Source organism: Helicoverpa armigera, chromosome 18 (genome assembly GCF_030705265.1).
Source record: "Helicoverpa armigera isolate CAAS_96S chromosome 18, ASM3070526v1, whole genome shotgun sequence".
Classification (NCBI taxonomy): Eukaryota; Metazoa; Arthropoda; class Insecta; order Lepidoptera; family Noctuidae; genus Helicoverpa; species Helicoverpa armigera.
The window spans coordinates 4,741,278-4,760,062 of NC_087137.1; the positions used below are offsets into that span (position 1 = coordinate 4,741,278).

The following is an 18,785-nucleotide window of genomic DNA, read 5'->3' on the forward strand; positions in this document are numbered from 1 at the left end:
CCGGAGAAGTGACGGGTGCAGTGTTAAAATTGTGTCAGTGAGTGTTTAAGTGGAGTGCAGTGAAACTGACGCGATAGTGGACAATTTTCGAAAGGAAAGTTAGATGGCTGGCGGCGGCCCCATAATTTCTACTATGCACCTTGTAAATAACTCTTGTGTGTTTTAGATATATTAAATGTGTTAAATGCGCTTAACCAAGCCTAAAAAAAACCCTACATTTTATAATTCCATCGATGGTTTGTTAGTTTGCGATATTAGAATGGCCCTTGTGCAACAAATTGGACTCTTAGCTGTTATAAATGAATAGACAAGTCATGGCGTGGTTCTAGCTGCTAGCGCAAGCTTCACTACTCTTGCTGACGCATACCGTACACGGAAAACCTTGGAAAGTTTACCGAGAGCACTCCTGTACAAGACGGCTTGTGTAAGCACGTGGGGTGAAGCTTGAGTGTTACATGATGATTTATTGACGTAACAACGTCTTATAAATTAGTTTGCCGGGTGACACTTCAAGAAACTGTGTTACGCTCCGCTCACGCTATGCGCTCACAATGAGAGCGAGTGAGAGGCACGCGTCCCTTCCACTCGGGCATGGTTCGCCCGCCTAAGAGCGAGAGAGACAGACGTCGTTGTCACGTAAAACTTTCGCCCGTATACCGACTTTACAGGCAACCAATTCTTTTTATTAACAACGAGTTAAATAAAAACTGGCTTCTAAAAACACTAAAAAGAAACTTTTAGGCACATCGGTATAGAAGTCGGTGTCTAGTGGATGCTATGGCTATGTTTATTTGGGTTAGTACTACAGGTACCCGATCTCCGAGGTTTCCGTCCACGATCCCCCCAATTTATTTTATATTGTCAAAGATAGTGAAGTCAGTTTCGGGTCCCTCCTTGACGAGAACCATGGAGATCCATTTCTATACCGATCTTATCCGATTCCAGACCCGATGCGCCAACCTTTTTTTTTATTCTTACGTGTTCTAGATCTCGCGTTTTTTATTTATTCTTTTTAACTTTTCGTTGTTTCTTTTTTACTGCTTGATAATGAATTTAATTATGAAGGTTCATTATTAAGATTCATAAAAGAAGTTTAAAATATAAAAAAAAATCACCCTTTAAAAATGAAAAAGGGAGTATGAAACTTTACTGTTTTGAAGTTAAGTATTCCAATGAAATTGCAATAAGAAGGTTCCTGATCAAACATGCAACACGTAAAATAGCTTTAATCAACGTGGGTTGGCATTAAGTATGAAACTTTTCCGTTTTTGAAACTGCTCTAATGAAATTCATTATGAAAGTTCATAATCATTTTTCATAATTATTTGAGAAGTTTTCGTTGATGTACATTAAAATAATTTAAAAAAATATGTACTAAAACCTTCCTCAAGAAATACGCTATCATGTGATGAAAACCGCTTGAAATTGTGCTGTACTTTTTGAACTTATTGCGAACACACGCAGATACGTGGTGAACACTAAATACAATCACGTCAATAAAAACAACACAGATTACGTGACCGAGGCCCAAGTTCACCAACATCATAAACGTCGGCTTTTCTTAAAACAAGTTTACTAGAATTTCCACGTTTGCCAGAGCAAATTCAGTGATTAAACACGTAAAATGACTCTTCTCGTGAATTCAGGTAGGACGGGTGGTTCATCGGAGAATTTCGACGTTTTACGACATGTCAAACGAAAATATACGATACTGAACTCACTGTCTAATCGTATTTTAAACTTGAATTTCCTTAATTTCGCAAAATTTTACAATCTATAAACATTTACCTCATTTTAGTAATAAATAAAGAACTAACTGGTTACGAAACATGTTTAAACCATTTCTGTAGTTTTTTTATTTTTTGGAAAATGAAACTACATATTTGTCGCTCGTAAACAATCTAGGTAAGATTGACACAAATCTTTTTCATCTAAATTTAAATATCTAAGCAAATTCAACGTGTTTATTCAGAATTTCCTCGTCAGTTCATGTTAGATAAAAATGTAGCTTATGCGTATTTTACCTACTCCTTAATCCTAATGAATCCTGACGATCCAAGGGCTTGCATTTCAATGAAAATTTTATGTACTTTTGTTTATTTCGCGGTTAGTCAAAAATCGATACAACGATAAAAATAAGGTTAATTGTCGCTTCATAAGAGGCCATTCAACCCCCTTTCGGCGTAACCATATTTGTACCTTGTAACACGTGGTAATATTTAATGATAATCTGGAAGAAATATATTTCGATTTTTTAAATAAAGAGGTACTTTTGCTGAAGGTTACCCTCGAGGTTAAGAAAAAAGTTATTTATATTTTTATATTGACATATTAACATTTATATACTATTTATGAATAAAAAAGGAAAAAACACTTAAGTAACAAATATTACATATAAACCGCGGTAAAATAGCTAGAGTATTGCATAATTATTTAATACTCTAGCTATTTTACCGCGGTATCGCGGTTTTTTTACAAATACCATATGTTACTAGGGAACAGTGTTCATTTCCAACAGTGAAAGAATATTTTCGAATCGGTTCAGTGGTTTCGGGACCTTTAAGGTCTCTGCACACAGCGTGCGCGGCGCGGCGGGACGGGACTGCGACGTGACACTGAGCAGTTGTAATGTACTAGATATTACGGACGACGCCACACAGAGCCGTCCCGCTCGACGCGACTGTAACTGTCGCGCCAAGCCGCCGCAACGCCGAGCGGGAATACAAGTCACGTATACAACACACACGAATACAGGCGGGACCGCGGGACGGGACGTGATCGCGCCCGCAGTGTGACCGATGCCGCCGATGCCGGCGCTAGCGCAGCGTCGCCGTCCCGTCCCGTTCCGTCCCGTCCCGTCCCGCCACGCCCGCTGTGTGCAGAGACCTTTAGGGGCCGATCACACTTTCGAGTAAAATAGTACCCATCGGAGTTCATGATTGTAATAAATGGATGAACCCAGAATCCATTTTTTCTTTAATATCTATTTAACAATAACAGCAGTGCAATAATCTTTTTGTGATCCAGCTTACGTTTCCTAAAAACACATCCAATACTACATTTGAATACAATGATTGGCCTATCCAACGGTTTGCCGCACAAAATCGTACCTATCGCAGAAATACGCATCGCATCGCAGTTTTGACGTGACAACGTCTTATTAATTGGTTTTCCGTGTGACTTCAAGAAACTGCGTTACGCTCCGCTCACGTTATGCGCTCACAATGAGAGCGAGTGAGAGGCACGCGTCCCTTCCACTCGGGCATGGTTAGCCCGCCTAAGAGCGAGAGAGACAGACATGAATCATCCTTCTTCCTACTATACGAATGAATATTCACATTAAAATTATTTTACCACTCAAAGTCGTTGTCACGCAAAACTTTCGCCCGTATACCGACTTTACAGGCAACCAATTTTTTTGTGGGATGATCGATTGATCCGCGCGGCTTTGACGTAGCCACGAGCTCTTCTTAGCTGTTCTGCTACGTATTTATTCCCTACTACGTAGATGTATAGCTTATATATACAATGTGTCCCGGGGATAAGTGACCGCCCGAAATTTTTTGAATATTTGTACAAAATTAAGGATAATTTCCTTTATATTTGGGACTTACCGCCTTTGTTTTTTTTTTATGATTTTTAATAAATACTGTGACGTGCTGCAGTTTTTTAAAGATATTTCCTAAGTTTTTACATCTTTTTAAATTCTTTTTTCTTTATTGACTAGCCGACATCATAGTTTATCAATTAAAATTATCAAACATAACAAAAATGTAATAAAACATTTATTAGAAAAAAAAGAAAATAAAAATTCAAAGAAAATAACGCCTTTTTTCAAAATAAGTCCAATAAATGCCCCCTGAATATCACTTTCTTTTAATTTATTAATAAACTACATGATATTTCCTACCGCCAGTTTTTTCAAAATAAGTCCAATAAATGCCCCCTGAATATCACTTTCTTTTAATTTATTAATAAACTACATGATATTTCCTACAATAGCTCACAACAATGTTTGCTGCTATTTCAAACAAATGCAAAAATACAGTCAGTTGAAATTTGAAAAAAAAGAGCAAAGCCTGTTATTAACAGGCCTGACAATAAAAATTTTTAAATGATTTTTTTTTTCAAAAATATAAATGAAATTATCCTTAATTTTGTACAAATATTCAAAAAATTTCGGGCGGTCACTTATCCCCGGGACACATTGTATAATTATTTGGCATTTTTGGGTTATTATTCACTCTTTCATTTATGTAGAAGCGCTATGTAGTAGGTTTTTTTATGAGATGTGAACACAAATATTCCCGCTTCATTGTAAGACAAGTGATAACATTTACAGTTATAAGTGTTTAGGTATCTCATTTTCGGTGGACTTAGGCCTTAGAAATTTGTTTTTTTTTTTTTACTACTGGGTGTGGTCTGTGACGCCGATGCCTGTAAGGGTCTTTAACTAGCTTGGCGGATGCCATCAGGCTAACTTGCTGGCAAAGATCGGAGCTAGGGAATGCAAATCTCGCGAGATTGGTAGTTTAGTTTTTTTTTCTTTCAAATAATTACTATATTATAGCAATTAGAAAAATAAAAAAAAGGAATTGTAATATAAACATTTATTTTTATTTTTTGATGGTAGTGGCAACGGCAACGGCGGGAGTGATATGACATTCTTCGTATCAATTTTGTGAATAGATTTTAAATGCACATGTAAGCCACGGGGAGATCGATCTTTGGTTTTAAAAATCTTCTTACAAAGTTTGCACTTAGCACTCAATCCATTTTCGGCTCTAAGAAAGTATTTTCATATTTCTGATACACTCTCATAGTCTTTAAAAACTTCGAAGAGGACGTTTTTATGCTCGATTTCAATCTCGTTAATCTCGCGAGATCTCGCCTTTTTTCCCCCGAGATTAATCTCGCTCAGAAAAGCCGAGATCTCGCGAGAACGAGATTGCATTCCCTAATCGGAGCATCTCAATTCTAGCTACTGAGAAACCGAAACTCGGCTTATTCACGATTTTAAGTAATTTTATAGCGTTCGCCCAGTGTAGCCTCCCAGCAGATTTTTTAAGTCGGTTCAGTAGTCCTAGGCTTTGCATATTGTTGCTCGCAGTACTGGATCATTATTTTGCTGTGATGGTATTTTAAAACTGCGATATCTCCTAAGATATATTATTATATTCATTAATATATCGGGTGTGTCGTGCCTAATCGAGTTAAAATCCTATTGCATATACTTTATGATATTCTATGGCGAATTGTAAAAAAAAACCTAATCTATTAATTGGTTTAGCCACATGAGTTATTTTTCGTTTTCATAATTTACAACATTATGTGTAAAGCAGAGATAAAGTTAGAAAAAATTTAATGTTTTGACCAGTTGACAGCTGTCAGTTTTTAAGGGAGAATTTCCGTTTTTTATAATGATTAACTGTTATATGGTATTCTAATTCTGGTACATTTTAATTATATTTACTTTGTTTATTTTTTTCTTTGTGCTAATCGACATATATTAACCAGTATATTAACGTCGTATCTATTTAATTTAATGTGATTAGGTACGACACACCCGATGTCATATTTATTTGGAATAACCTTTTGAGAATGAAGGAAATGTTTCGTAATATATGTAGCCCCGGCCCACTCTTTGGCCTAAAACACACACAAGCGACGTAAGGCAGCAGGCATGGGACAGGCGTGGCGAAGGCGAGCGCCGCTTCAAAACGTTTTCATACAAAATGTATGCAGGCGACATTTTTGAATTATACTGAAGCGACGCGGCGCAGACGCGGCGCAGGCAGGCCGCTTCGTTGCCTGCGCCGCGTCGCTGGCAGTCGATTCTCGTGAGACAGGCAAGAGGCACGTCGCTTGTTATACGGTATGCTCAGTATTTACCAACCAAAAATGCGTGATGATATTTATGTACAGGTCTGCGTGTTAATGGAACAATATCCAGCCCTCTACGATTTTACCAAGCCGGAGTATAGTAATAGAAGGCTTATGTTTGACTGACCACCAGATATAGTAACAAATAGCAGACAAAAATAGTAAATGATCACCAAAATGAAACTCGCATTTTAATGTAAGCGAACATGCAGCAAGCATGGCTTCTGTCACGGCTCCGGCGCTGCGGGGCTCCGGCGGTCCCATGCGAGCTTATCGTCGCAGATGGTTTTCACGCTCACCACCGCTGCTTCGGCTTGCCGGCCAGCCTTAGCCGCGGCGGCGAGCGTTAAAACTACCTGCGCCTCAGCTCGCAGGCCGCCTCGCCCCTCCGCGCCTACGCGGTTTTGAATTGCACTCTTGGGGTAGGGTAAACAAGACTACCTACGTGGAGTCTATATACACATAACTTAATATTGCATCTTAATACTTTATTTAATAATAAGCCTACATTTTATGGCAATCACAGTGATTTATGTAGGCAAAAATAATACATTAATTTGGTCGTCAAGATTTGGTGATCATTTACTAAAGGACAATGGGCACAAATATATGGGACCTGGTATACCCCACCAATAGGAATGTCATATATATCATTGGATAGGTCTTTTTATGTAGAACAATATTTACTATGACAGCTTTGTTGAAATGTTTGTCCGTTCTGAGATATAGATCAAAACTGTGCAAAAGAACTAAGTAATCTATTGATAACTCAAGTCTTTAAAGGATAATCTAAGTACTACTAAGTGTAAGTCTTGTAAGTGCTACCTGCTGTGCCCGTTAGGGTCCATAATTGTTACTATTATGTATCATTTCATTTTATTGTATCAACTGGATTTTGGGTTAAAAAGAAGGTTGGTGGTTAAAAAGACCTGTCCAACGATATATGACTTTGCTATTGGTGCGGTTTCTCATTACGCCCAATATCCAGTTGGTACAGTAAAAAGTTGAAATGTTAAATAACAATAACAGTTATGGACCCTAACGGGCACAACAGGTAGTACTTACAAGACATACACTTAGTACTTAGATTTTCCTTTAAAAACTTGAGTTATGAATAGATTACTTGGTTCTAACTTTTGCACAGTTTTTGATCTATATCTCAGAACGGACAAACATTTCAGCAAAGCTGTCATAGTAAATGTTGTTCTACATAAAAAGGCCTATCCAATGATATATATGACATTGCTATTGGTGGGGTATACCAATCTGCCCATTGTCCTTTGGTGGTCGGATACAATTTAAAGTGGAGTCGTGACTAAAATAGCTGGTACTTTTATATTTTTAGACTTTATTTTTCTGGTGTTAAGTAGATATTTTTGGTTACAAAACTAAGGGTATCAAAGCATTTTATTATGGTCTTCATTATATTTATCCCCGTAATAGAAATGAACAAGATAAAATCGGACCATTCTGGTGACATATTATATACGTCGGGAAAACGATCCGGTTATTCATGTAATTGTTCCATTATTTTAAAATAAAACAGAAACTGTTCCCAAGAAAGTGATAGATGACGTAGTACCTACTATGTTACTGGGCCTTTGTCAAAATGGTTTATAAGGTTAAAAAAAAACACAGCGCCGAGCCAATTGGTTCAAGAAATGAAAAATGGAATGAAATACGTTTATTCATGCACGCGTGTGACACTGCCATACAAAAAATAAATAAAAATAAAAATTACAGTCGTTAGAATAAGAAGAAGAAAAAAAAAGACGAATTACAATTAAATACAGTAATGGGAAATATGTGTCGCACCCCACGAGAAACGGCCCTCGCAGCATGTCCCAGCATAATGCTGAGACCCTATACGGCACAAAAGCCTCAGCGCTGATTTTCAGCGAGAGCCGAAGCTGACGCGATGACGTCTGCTGGGGCAAGAATTAAATAAAGTGAAAAAAATAAACTAAACAGATATTATAATAGAAAAAATAAATACAGACTAAATCTATATTTATAATAAATCTGCAGAGAGGTCAATTCTGTACATTGAATATATTTCCAAAAAAACTATCAGGGGGTGATTAGTGACCCGCGCGAGCTTCATACAATATTTGGCTGTTGATGCGATTGATGCGAATAGACGTTCAGAGTGTTTTCAACCTTATTGACCGACAATAATTGATATAACAAACCTTACAGCTAGACTTTAAACAATGTTTTTAACTTTCTTTTGTTATTTTATAAAATAGGTAAGTATAGTAATTTTGGTAGCGTTTAAACATTCACTCAATTACAAATGATTATTAATAGTTTACATTTTATTTCTTTTCAGGTGAAGTAGTAGTAGGTACACATAGATTAAGATAATTGGATAGGCTGGTGTTTATTATTTATTCCTCTCTTTACACAAAGTCCGAATCTAACGCGGACGAAGTCGCTGGCAGAAGCTAGTAAATAAATATTCCTTGGCAACACTTGGGACAGACTTTCGCGCAGATTTGGTTTATTCCATGCCAAATATGTGTGTGTCGCCGTTATGCGAGAAAGAAAGTTACATTTACACGACTTCAAAATTATATGACTTTGCTATGACGCTCCGTTCCATCCACTAAAGTACCAAGATCAGCGCTATCTAGGCATATGAGCTTGGAAATGAATAAAAAGATAATCCCACATTAAATTGAAATGAAAAATTAAAAAGGAACAATTTTTTTTTTAACAGTTGTTTAAATATTTGAAAAATACCTAGGACCAACGGTTCGTCTGTAAATAAGCACTGAAGGTCAGTTTTCGACTTGGGGCACCCCGACTTGGACGAAGTAGGTTATTAGTAGGGCCCGGATTAATATGTAAACACATATTTTAAATTCGGTCTAGAATGTGTTTTCTACATCGATTATCATATTTAGACTGTGAAAAACCAAGTTTTATTTTCCATATTTCAAGGCATAAGACCACATTTTGCAAGAAAATGTCACAATCATCCATGAATTTACCTTCTGTATTTTAATCTTTGCGGTTTTTTGATACCTTAAGAATATATCAAAATTATGAGCGGAAGTTTTGAGGGCAATATAGACTGGCTTACACAATTACCGGATTATGCATGTTTATGTATGCACGTCAAGTAAAGCAAATGAATAAAACTATTCATAGTAATTATTTTTCTCAAGATTATATATGTTTCATTATGAAAGGTATTGTTATTTTACACTCCATATTTTAGATTTTTTTGTCCATATTATATGTACATATTTTAGATTTATTAATACATATTTGTCCGGGCCCTAGTTATTTAGATTTTAATTTTTTCAACTACGTGGAACAAGTCGACTTGCTATAGAGTCACCAGGCCTTCAGTCAAAGCAAAAGTCATTTAATTTTTCACTACTATTTAAGTACTGTTTTCTTATTTTATTTTACCAACTCATTGTTTATAGAATCGCTAGACTGAATTTCCTTACCGTTAAATTCCGATTAATTACTGCCCGCACGTAACTGGTCATTCAGTCATTTTTACCGGTCATTTCGTTATTTTCCTGTTCGGTTATTTATGCACTTATCCATGTCATTATTTTTTATTGAACGTGTCATTTATAATTTTAACTCCACCAAAACTGCTAATATCAACTGCCTTTTTAAATCAGAGTAAAAAAAATCACTTTTTTGAAAACAGCGCGGCAGCGTCTACTAAGTCGTCTTTGCCGATTCCTCTCCATGAGACCCACTCCTTGTAACCGTGCAAGTAGCTGGACGTTTCGAAAGAGGTTTTATTTTATTAGCGAAGAGATTTTAGGGATTAGAATACTTCTTTTAAAAAAAATATCGGTTAGCATTGTGGGTTACATTATGACCACGACGAGTCATTGTTACCAGCGAGCGATACGTCCTTCCTCGGTAAGCGCTTGGCGCTGAGCTGACTAAAGTTGAACACCGCGCGTCACAAGATTTATATTGATTCTTTGCATTGCAAAAATTATTTTAAAATATTGTTTTACTTTTAAATAGACCAATTTTTTTTCATACTTTGTAACAATACCACCTTAATTATTATTATTTTTATTTGAATTTGGATTATACTTTCATAGATAAAAACTATAGTTTCGTACGGAAAATTGTCAGTAACTCTCAGTTTTGCAGAATTATTTTTGGTGTACCGTATGAATTGTAATAAATTGATTTGAGCATTCCAAAGTACAAGATATAGTTGTATCTTGAACATTTTTATAAATGGTTAAATTGCTATATCCTCGGAGTACCGAAGCATCAAAAGATTTCCAAAAGCAACATTTTATGAAACATCCTTTGCAGAGACAAAGATTTTACTGATGTAAGTGGACAAATTAAAATATTTATTTAGAACACTCCCAAGATAAATTATCAAACTTTCTTAATCTTATTATATGACTATATCCAAAGCATAATGATGCATCAAAACTCGTATAAAACGTTTAAATTCGCGAAAATTTGTGACAGCCCTCTTAAGTCAAACAGCGCTAATTTGCCTAGAATCGACATAATAATGCTCTTAGAGTTTTTGGAATCAAATAAAGATAATAATATTATTATCGGGTAACTGAAATCTACCTTAAACTGAAACTTTAAAATGTACCTTATAGAATTAAAGATTAAAATGTAATTTATTAGTAAATTTTGTGTTTTTAATGAATACAAATTCATACAAAAATATTGATGTTTCGATAGGGGATGAATATGCGATGCATTTAACCATAGTACACCCATTAAATAGTGGGGAAACACTGTTATCCCGTACGAAGCCGGGGCGGGTCGCTAGTATTATAAAAGAAAGTCGTGTTACCTAAACATTTTAAAACTAAAGAATGGCTGAACCGTTTGAGCTAAAGTTTTGGGGAGAAGATAGCTTAGACCCGGGAAAAGGACATAGGATAGTTTTTGTCACCATCCGGATGTGGAAAAAGTTTCCGCGGGATATTAGTGATTAGACAAAAACCAACTTACGAAGTACCACAAAACCACAAAACTAAAGTACTAGGACAGCATGCATAACTCACCGGAGCGTACACCAATAATGAAATGTCGATGCAACTGTTCACCATGAACCAGGGCGGCATAAAATTTATGAACCCTCGGGACGCGGGTACAACCCCGGGGAACAGCTAGTACGTAATATAATATACTTAGCGATGAGAGTACCTAACCTCGAAATAGCTTTCTTACATTTTTAGGGTTCCGTACCCAAAGGGTAAATCGAAACGGGATTTGGGGAAATACGGGATCCTTATAAAGGTATTTAAAAATTTGTCATCATGCCTATTATACTGAAGCGACGCGGCGCAAACGCGGCACGGGCATGCCGCTTCGTTGCCTCCGCCGCGTCGCTAGCAGCCGATTCTCGTGAGACAGGCGAGGGGCACGTACCTATATGCTCACGGTATGCGCAGTATTTACCAACCAAAAATGCGTGATGATAATGATTGTACAGTTGTGCGAGTTAGTGGAACAATATCTAGCCCTCTACGATTATACCAAGCCGGAGTACAGTAATAGAAATTAACAACATAAAATCGTAACATTCTGGTGACATTTTATATACGTCGGGAAAACGATCTGGGAATTCATGTAATTGTTCCATTATTTTAAAATATCTGAGCTCTTGTGACAATTTCCACACTGGTCGCACCCAATATCTTCTGGACCTTTGCACATTAATTAATTGCAGCAAAGTATCGCACAAAAGTCACCCTGTAAATGCCGCATTAGAACGTTTCTTGACTGTTCCACGCCTCTTCTGATATAATTCAAATCGCGTCTGCGCCGTATCTGTCCCACGCCTGCGCTGCGTCTGTTCCACGCCTGCTGCCTTACGTTGCTTGTGTATGTTTTAGGCCCTACGTCGCCTGAGTGCGTTTTAGGCCTTATGTTGTTGCGCCACAAATCTTTATTTATCATGGCTCCCGGTCTGTGTGAAAAGAAAAATGCGCGCCGATGCTCTCCGAGCCGGTCTGTTTGAACGGACCCTTATCTATACTAATATTATAAAGAGAAAAACTTTGTTTGTTTGGTTGTAATAGATAAACTCAAAAACTACTGGACCGATTTTAAATATTCTTTCACCATTAGAAAGCTATATTATCTGCGAGTAGCATAATATATATTTTATCCCGGTGCGGGCAGTGGCTCCCACGGGACGCCGGTGAAACCGCGGGAAAACGGCTAGTTGTTCATATGGGAAGAGTTGTTATCAGCATTACTAACTTAAAATTGGTTTTATCGCAGCCCAAACTATCGATACTCCTCTAATCTATTGTGTTTATATGTGTTAAAACGCACGGTTACAATACCTAAGAGTGCATCTAGACGGTGCAAGTAGCTTGCGCATGTTGAGGCACAAGCGCAATTTACATGCATTTTAAAAACGTGCTCGTCCAGCTATTCGCACTTGCACGCAAGCAAGCAAGATACCCACCCGTATGTTAACGTGCTTCAGCCTCATGCACCGTGTAGACGCACTCTAATAGTGGATCAAATCACGCAAAAATAACGGAACTTATAGGTATGTACGGTAGACCGCACATCAGTGGTAACTGTCATGCACCTTAACTCAATAGTAATAAGTACGATTTTCCTATAAAACTGTTACCACTGACCTGAAGTTGACTGTACTTATAACATTGCCATCAATGATCAGTGGAGACCATTTAGTTCAGATGAAAATTGTACCAAATGTGTATTTTTTTTTAGGAAATTAATACACTAGATACATTGATGACTATCACAAAAACAAAGTTCCTGAAGTGCTTGTAAAAAAACTGAAAATAATTTCTAAATGAGGTATTTTAGTTTTGCAACGCGAACCATTGCTAGACGGCTTTTGGTAATTCTCCTTTATAAACTTACGGTTATTTGTTATTTTCCGGTGACGAATATACGGTTTGTCAATCGGTTCAAATGAACATGGGTCCAATCTTCATACCCTCATTTAGGGCAGACATTTTTTTTGTTGAATTACTCTATACCTGTAGCAGCATAAAACTTCTATATTAAATTGTGTCTCCGGACGGCATACGAAACGCCCTTACTAATGTATGGGCCTATGCTACCATCATGGTGATTGATTAATGATGTTTAACATGTTTATTTGTCTTAACTCTCATATCTATGGTTTGCTGTCATTGCTGGTAATAGAGTATCTAAAATGGTGAGACGCCATATTGAAAGTCAATAAAACTTTTTAATAAATAATTACAAAAAATTGTTTATTAAAAAGTTTTATTGAATTGTATTTTGTCTGTATTTTTACCGAATTTTATAGATTTTTGATTTATCGTGGTACTCTGTACATACATTGTGCCAGATTTGAAACACCGCCTTTACTAATTATTGTAAATTATTATAAAACACCCCCAATAACACTTTATTTTTTTTACTAGATCTAAAGTATATAACAATAAACACTTATACTTGTATATACTTTTTATTTTATTTATGACTTCCTTCTGACGCGCGTACGCGTTCAATTAGGATTTTAGGTATTAAAGAATAAGAAAGAAAAAGAAATGCGAAATGGGTACGTCAACAACGTCTGGGCATGCGTTTACCATTCCTACCGCCGCACCGTGTAATACCTACGTATGATATTATACCTCCTACACTGTTGTTTTAAAACTACCATGTAGACTTACCGGTCATCTTTTTTCTAAATAAGTACTTGTGATACATATCGTTTATTTTGATAAGAAACTGAAAATGTATTAATCGCCCAGCTCCGCGTCAGTGGAAACGCGGCCTTAAAGCTTGTCGCGAGATTTAAGTACTCGTATTTACTGTCTTAGTAAAATCGCGACAAGCTTTTAAAACATATAAATTGTGTCAAATATGTTAAATTTGAAATGTCGTTATAAGTTGACAGTAAAGTTACAGTAAAAATTTATTATTTTCTTTTTAGTGCATTTAAATAAAAGCTTGTTTTTAAAGATTTTTTTTACCTTAATTTATGTAAAATTAACTTTCTACAAAATATAAACACTCATACATATAGATATAATCTTCAGAAAATCATTAAGATCACCATGAAAGCGATTATTACAAGAAATTGTGAGCGTAAGATGAATAAATAATAGTTAAAAACAAAAACTAAAAACACGCTTTTTATAGAAAACCGAACTAAAAAATAGAAAATAAATTTTAATGAATTTAAATTAAGGAAATAGTGTTAAAAATTTCAATGAATATAAATAAATAATAGTGTGAATAAAAAAAATATTTTATTAAAAAAAAGCGTGGGGTGCATCGTGTCAATAGTTATATTTTATTGACAGATATGAGTAGAGTGATTATCATTTCGAGAATAGGTATCTTAAAAGACACCCCACGCTTTTTTTTTAATATATTTTTTTTATTCACACTATTATTAATTTATATTCATTGAAATTTTGAACACTTTTCTTAATTTAAATTCATTAAAATTTGTTTTCTATTTTTCGTTATAGTTCGGTTTTCTATAAAAAGCGTGTTTTTAATTTTTTTTTTACTATTATTTATTTTCTACTTTTTAGTTTGGTTTTTTATAAAAGCGTAATTTTTTAATTTTTTTAAAACTATTATTTGTTTTGTAGAATTAAAATTCTCTTTAGTATACAAAAATTTGACAATATAAGAGAAAACGGCTGAAGATAATTTATTGGAAATAAAAATTAACAACGAGTCCTGCCTTATCGACTGTAGAGAAAAATTATAGAAAATTTTAATTAATTTTCTTACCTTATCGACTATGAATGAAAATTATATAAATTAACAAAAATCATATTTTGCAAATTGAAAAACTTTTTTACAAAAAAATTAAACCGACTTCCAAAAACACTAAAAAGTTTTTTATAATACGAATAGTTGTCACTATCCATATAAGTCGAAAGTTAAAATACGAGGTATTTTACATATTCAGTTGTCGAGTTCCTTCGACCTTCTCTGGTCTCCATCATCAGATCAGCTCCAAACCTTCACTGTTGCAAAGGTCTCGTCAATACAAACACGAGGTATTTTACATATTCAGTTGTCGAGTTCCCTCGACCTTCTCTGGTCTCCATCATCAGATCAGCTCCAAACCTTCACTGTTGCAAAGGTCTCGTCAATACAAATAATATAAGCCCAAACACGAGGTATTTTACATATTCAGTTGTCGAGTTCCCTCGACCTTCTCTGGTCTCCATCATCAGATCAGCTCCAAACCTTCACTGTTGCAAAGGTCTCGTCAATACAAATAATATAAGCCCAAACACGAGGTAGTTTACATATTCAGTTGTCGAGTTCCCTCGACCCTCTCTGGTCTCCATCATCAGGTCAGCTCCAAACCTTCACTGTTGAATAGTGCTTTCAGGCATACACCTGAGTGTCAAGTTTTTACCCTACGTATGCCTACAACTTTCGAAGTTTGCCCTTGATTTCTCAGGGTTTCCATCATCAGATCCGTGACCTGATGACTATGAGACCAACTGGCAGCTATTCCGCGTCGAACAAAAAAAGAATCACGTAAATCGGTCTATAAACCTCGGAGTAATCGATGTAAATACATAGAAAAAAAAACATACCGGCCGAATTGAGAACCTCCTCCCTTTTGGGAAGTCGGTTAAAAATGGAATAATTTTATCAAATTAGTGTATTGTCATCGGTCCTCAATAAATCTACAAAGTTTGAACGAAATCTGGCCGTTAAAGTGGGTCAAAATCGCGCCCAAAGAAGTCGGTTACATACAAACATACAGGTGAAGCTAATAAAAAGCGTGTAAAAAATACGATGCTAACTTTATTACTAATTACGAAACCACAAAATTCTCCGTAGATTACCGAAAACGGCATTTTCGTGTATAATTGCTGGGTTTGCATTTGCTCTGGTGAACAGTGAACATGGAAATTCATAGATAACAGTTGTTTTTAACTGATTTCCCAAAGAGAAGGAGGTTCACACTTCCGATTGTTTTTCGATTACCAAGATATGGTCAGTTCGTTCAGTTCATTTTTAGGGTTCCGTACCAGAGGGTAAAACGGGGCCCTGTTATTATCGCTCCTCTGTCCGTCCGTCCGTCCGTCCGTCTGTCACCAGGCTGTATCTCATGAACCGTGATAGATAGAGAGTTGAAATTTTCACAGATGATGTGTTTCTGATGCCGCTATAACAACAAATACTGAAAACTACAATAGAATAAATATTTTGGGGGCTCCCATACAACAGACGTGATTTTTTGCTCATTTTTGCTCTGGTACGGAACCCTTTGTGCGTGAGTCCGACTCGCACTTGGCCGGTTTTCTGGTTTTTCTATTGTTATTTGGTCGATGCAACAGTCGTTCTGACATAAACGCTAGGTACATATTTTTCCAAATACACTCTTTTGTAAAAAAACGGGCACCTATGTAAAATCTTGGTTTTAAGGTCTCTGTGTGTTTCAAAAAGGTTTTAATGACTGGAACATATTACCAGCATCAAAAGGGTTTGCAAAGCATGCGTAAGGGTCAATTCCCACTGAAAGAGCAGCGGCCGTGTAAGAGTCGAGTCGCGGGCGTTTATGCTATAATGTAAGGTTGTGTATAATTAAATAAAAATAAATGTTAGAATAAATAATCGGGACGTGCACGGTCGTACAGACAAGGATTTTCTCTAAGCAGATCAATAAAAATTAAGGGCTAGTAATAAAAGCTCCGACAAAAAAATAAGAATTGCCCATACTCAAAATACTTAAGCTACTGACTAAAATACTGACTTTCCGACTACATTTTTCCGAATAAAATTTACGAAACGACCGAATGATATTCTAAAGTCTTCGAAAAATAAACATCACTGTTTGTTGCTATAATACTTTTCTACCAGTATAAATTACGTTCTACTGAAAATTTTGTATTTTTTAATCTTTACTTGCCTACTATTATTATTTCACTAGCTTTCCGCCCGCGGCTTCGCCCGCGTGGAATTCGGTTCACCCCTCCCGCTGTGGGTTAGCAGCGCTGAGGGAGTGTCAGTCTCTTACTGACTAAAATCGTCGTGTTCCGTCCTAGGCCTTTTATATACCAGGGCCGCGGTACCTCTTTCGAACAACCCGCAGCCGCGGCTGGCCCTGGCGCTACTGGGCCCCACTGATTTCAAAACACCTTAAGACTAATTCTTACGTATCTTAAAAAAAACAACGTCACCACGTTTTAAAAAGCTATCATTCCACTTCTTACGTATTTTAAAAACACATCGTTACCACGTTTTAAAAACACCCAGCGCCATCTATCGCATACCTCAAGAACTAAATAACTTAACTAATACTTATACCAATTAGTAATTCGTTGAATTATAGTTATTTCAGGATAAGTAGATGTAAAAAAAACAGTTAAGATGATAAAACAAATTGTACATCATCCCTCGGGAATTCCTCATTTTCGAGGATTCACTATCGTATCATTTAGCTTCTAAAATATGTTCATATTCGTTTGCAATATATAAGTAGATGTAAAAAAAAAACAGTTTAGACGATTAAACAAATTGTACATCATCCTTCGGGAATTCCTCATTTTCGAGGATTCACTATCGTATCATTTAGCTTCTAAATTTACATGTTTATATTCGTTTGCAATATATTACCTTGTTTTAAACGACACACAGCGCCATCTACAATCCATCCATCAAGCAAACAATATTTTTGTTTTCCCTCGGGAATATCTATTTTTTTCGGGATAAAAAGTACCCTATTATTTAATCCGGACTTCTAACTTTACGTCTGCAAAATTTCAAAGCAATCGGTACAGTAGTTACGGCGTGAAAGCGGAACAAACAAACAAACAAACTCACTTTCCGATTTATAATATTAGTAAGGATAGACTTGGTGCCATTTTAACTATAACATTATACTGAAAATATTATTCTCAGCGGTTAAACAATACTTTTACTTGTAATAATAACTTTTACTTGCTTCATTTATCATGAATTTTACTTACCATGGGTATGCTTTGATATCGGTACTTATTTCAGGTTCAGGAAAAAGTTAGAATTAAAGTAGTATTTACGCTTTAATCTAAAACCAAGTAGATTTTGGTTTCCTAGAATATTATTAATCGACTTCCCAAAAAGGAGGAGATTCTCAATTCGGTCGGTATGTTTTTTTTTTAACCGACTTCCCAAAAAGGAGGAGGTTCTCAATTCGGCTGGTATGTTTTTTTCTATGTGTGTACTGTACATCGATTACGCCGAGGTTTATAAACCGATTTACGTGATTCTGTTTTTGTTCGACTCGGAATAGCTGCCAGTTGGTCCCATAGTCATCAGGTCAGGATCTGATGATGGAAACCCTGAGAAATCGAGGGCAACCTTCGAAAGTTGTAGGCATTTGATCAACAACCTACTTTTGTTTCGACGATTCTTCTTTACCGGTCTTGATGAACCAGCTCCCTCCTCTTCCTCCGATCCAGAACGGTACACGGGTACCTCATCCATATTTCATAACAATACTAAATTTCCTTAATAGATAGTAAGTTAGTAGTTTCCTTAGTACAGTGGTTCTTAACCTTTTTGACATGAGGGACCACTTTAACAAAGTTTGTCTTGCCAGGGACCACCTCATCAGTTTACCTAAATTAGCACTCATTTCTTTATTATTTATCAAAAATAAATGGCTTATTATATTCCTGGTGACTAATAACTTAAAAGTCTACAAATGCCAGCGATTAAATATTTTCGCGACTATTATAATATGTAAAGGGGTCTACACACCAAAGCCGCTGACCCGGCGGCACAACCCGGCGGCACGACAGCCGCGGCATGTGGTGTTCTAGTAATTGTCAAATACTCTATGAAAGCCGGCGGCATGATTGTACAAAATACGGCCGGCGGGTTGGGCCGCCGGGCTGTGCCGCCGGCATCAGCGGCTTTGGTGTGTAGACACCTTAGGGTTC

The 18,785-nt window shown here is 36.3% G+C and overlaps 1 protein-coding gene across 1 annotated transcript in view; it reads left to right on the forward strand.

Moving 5' to 3' along the window:
- The window catches only part of LOC110375379 (protein split ends), a 92,949-nt gene that overhangs the window by 23,619 nt on the left and 50,545 nt on the right, over positions 1-18,785 (forward strand).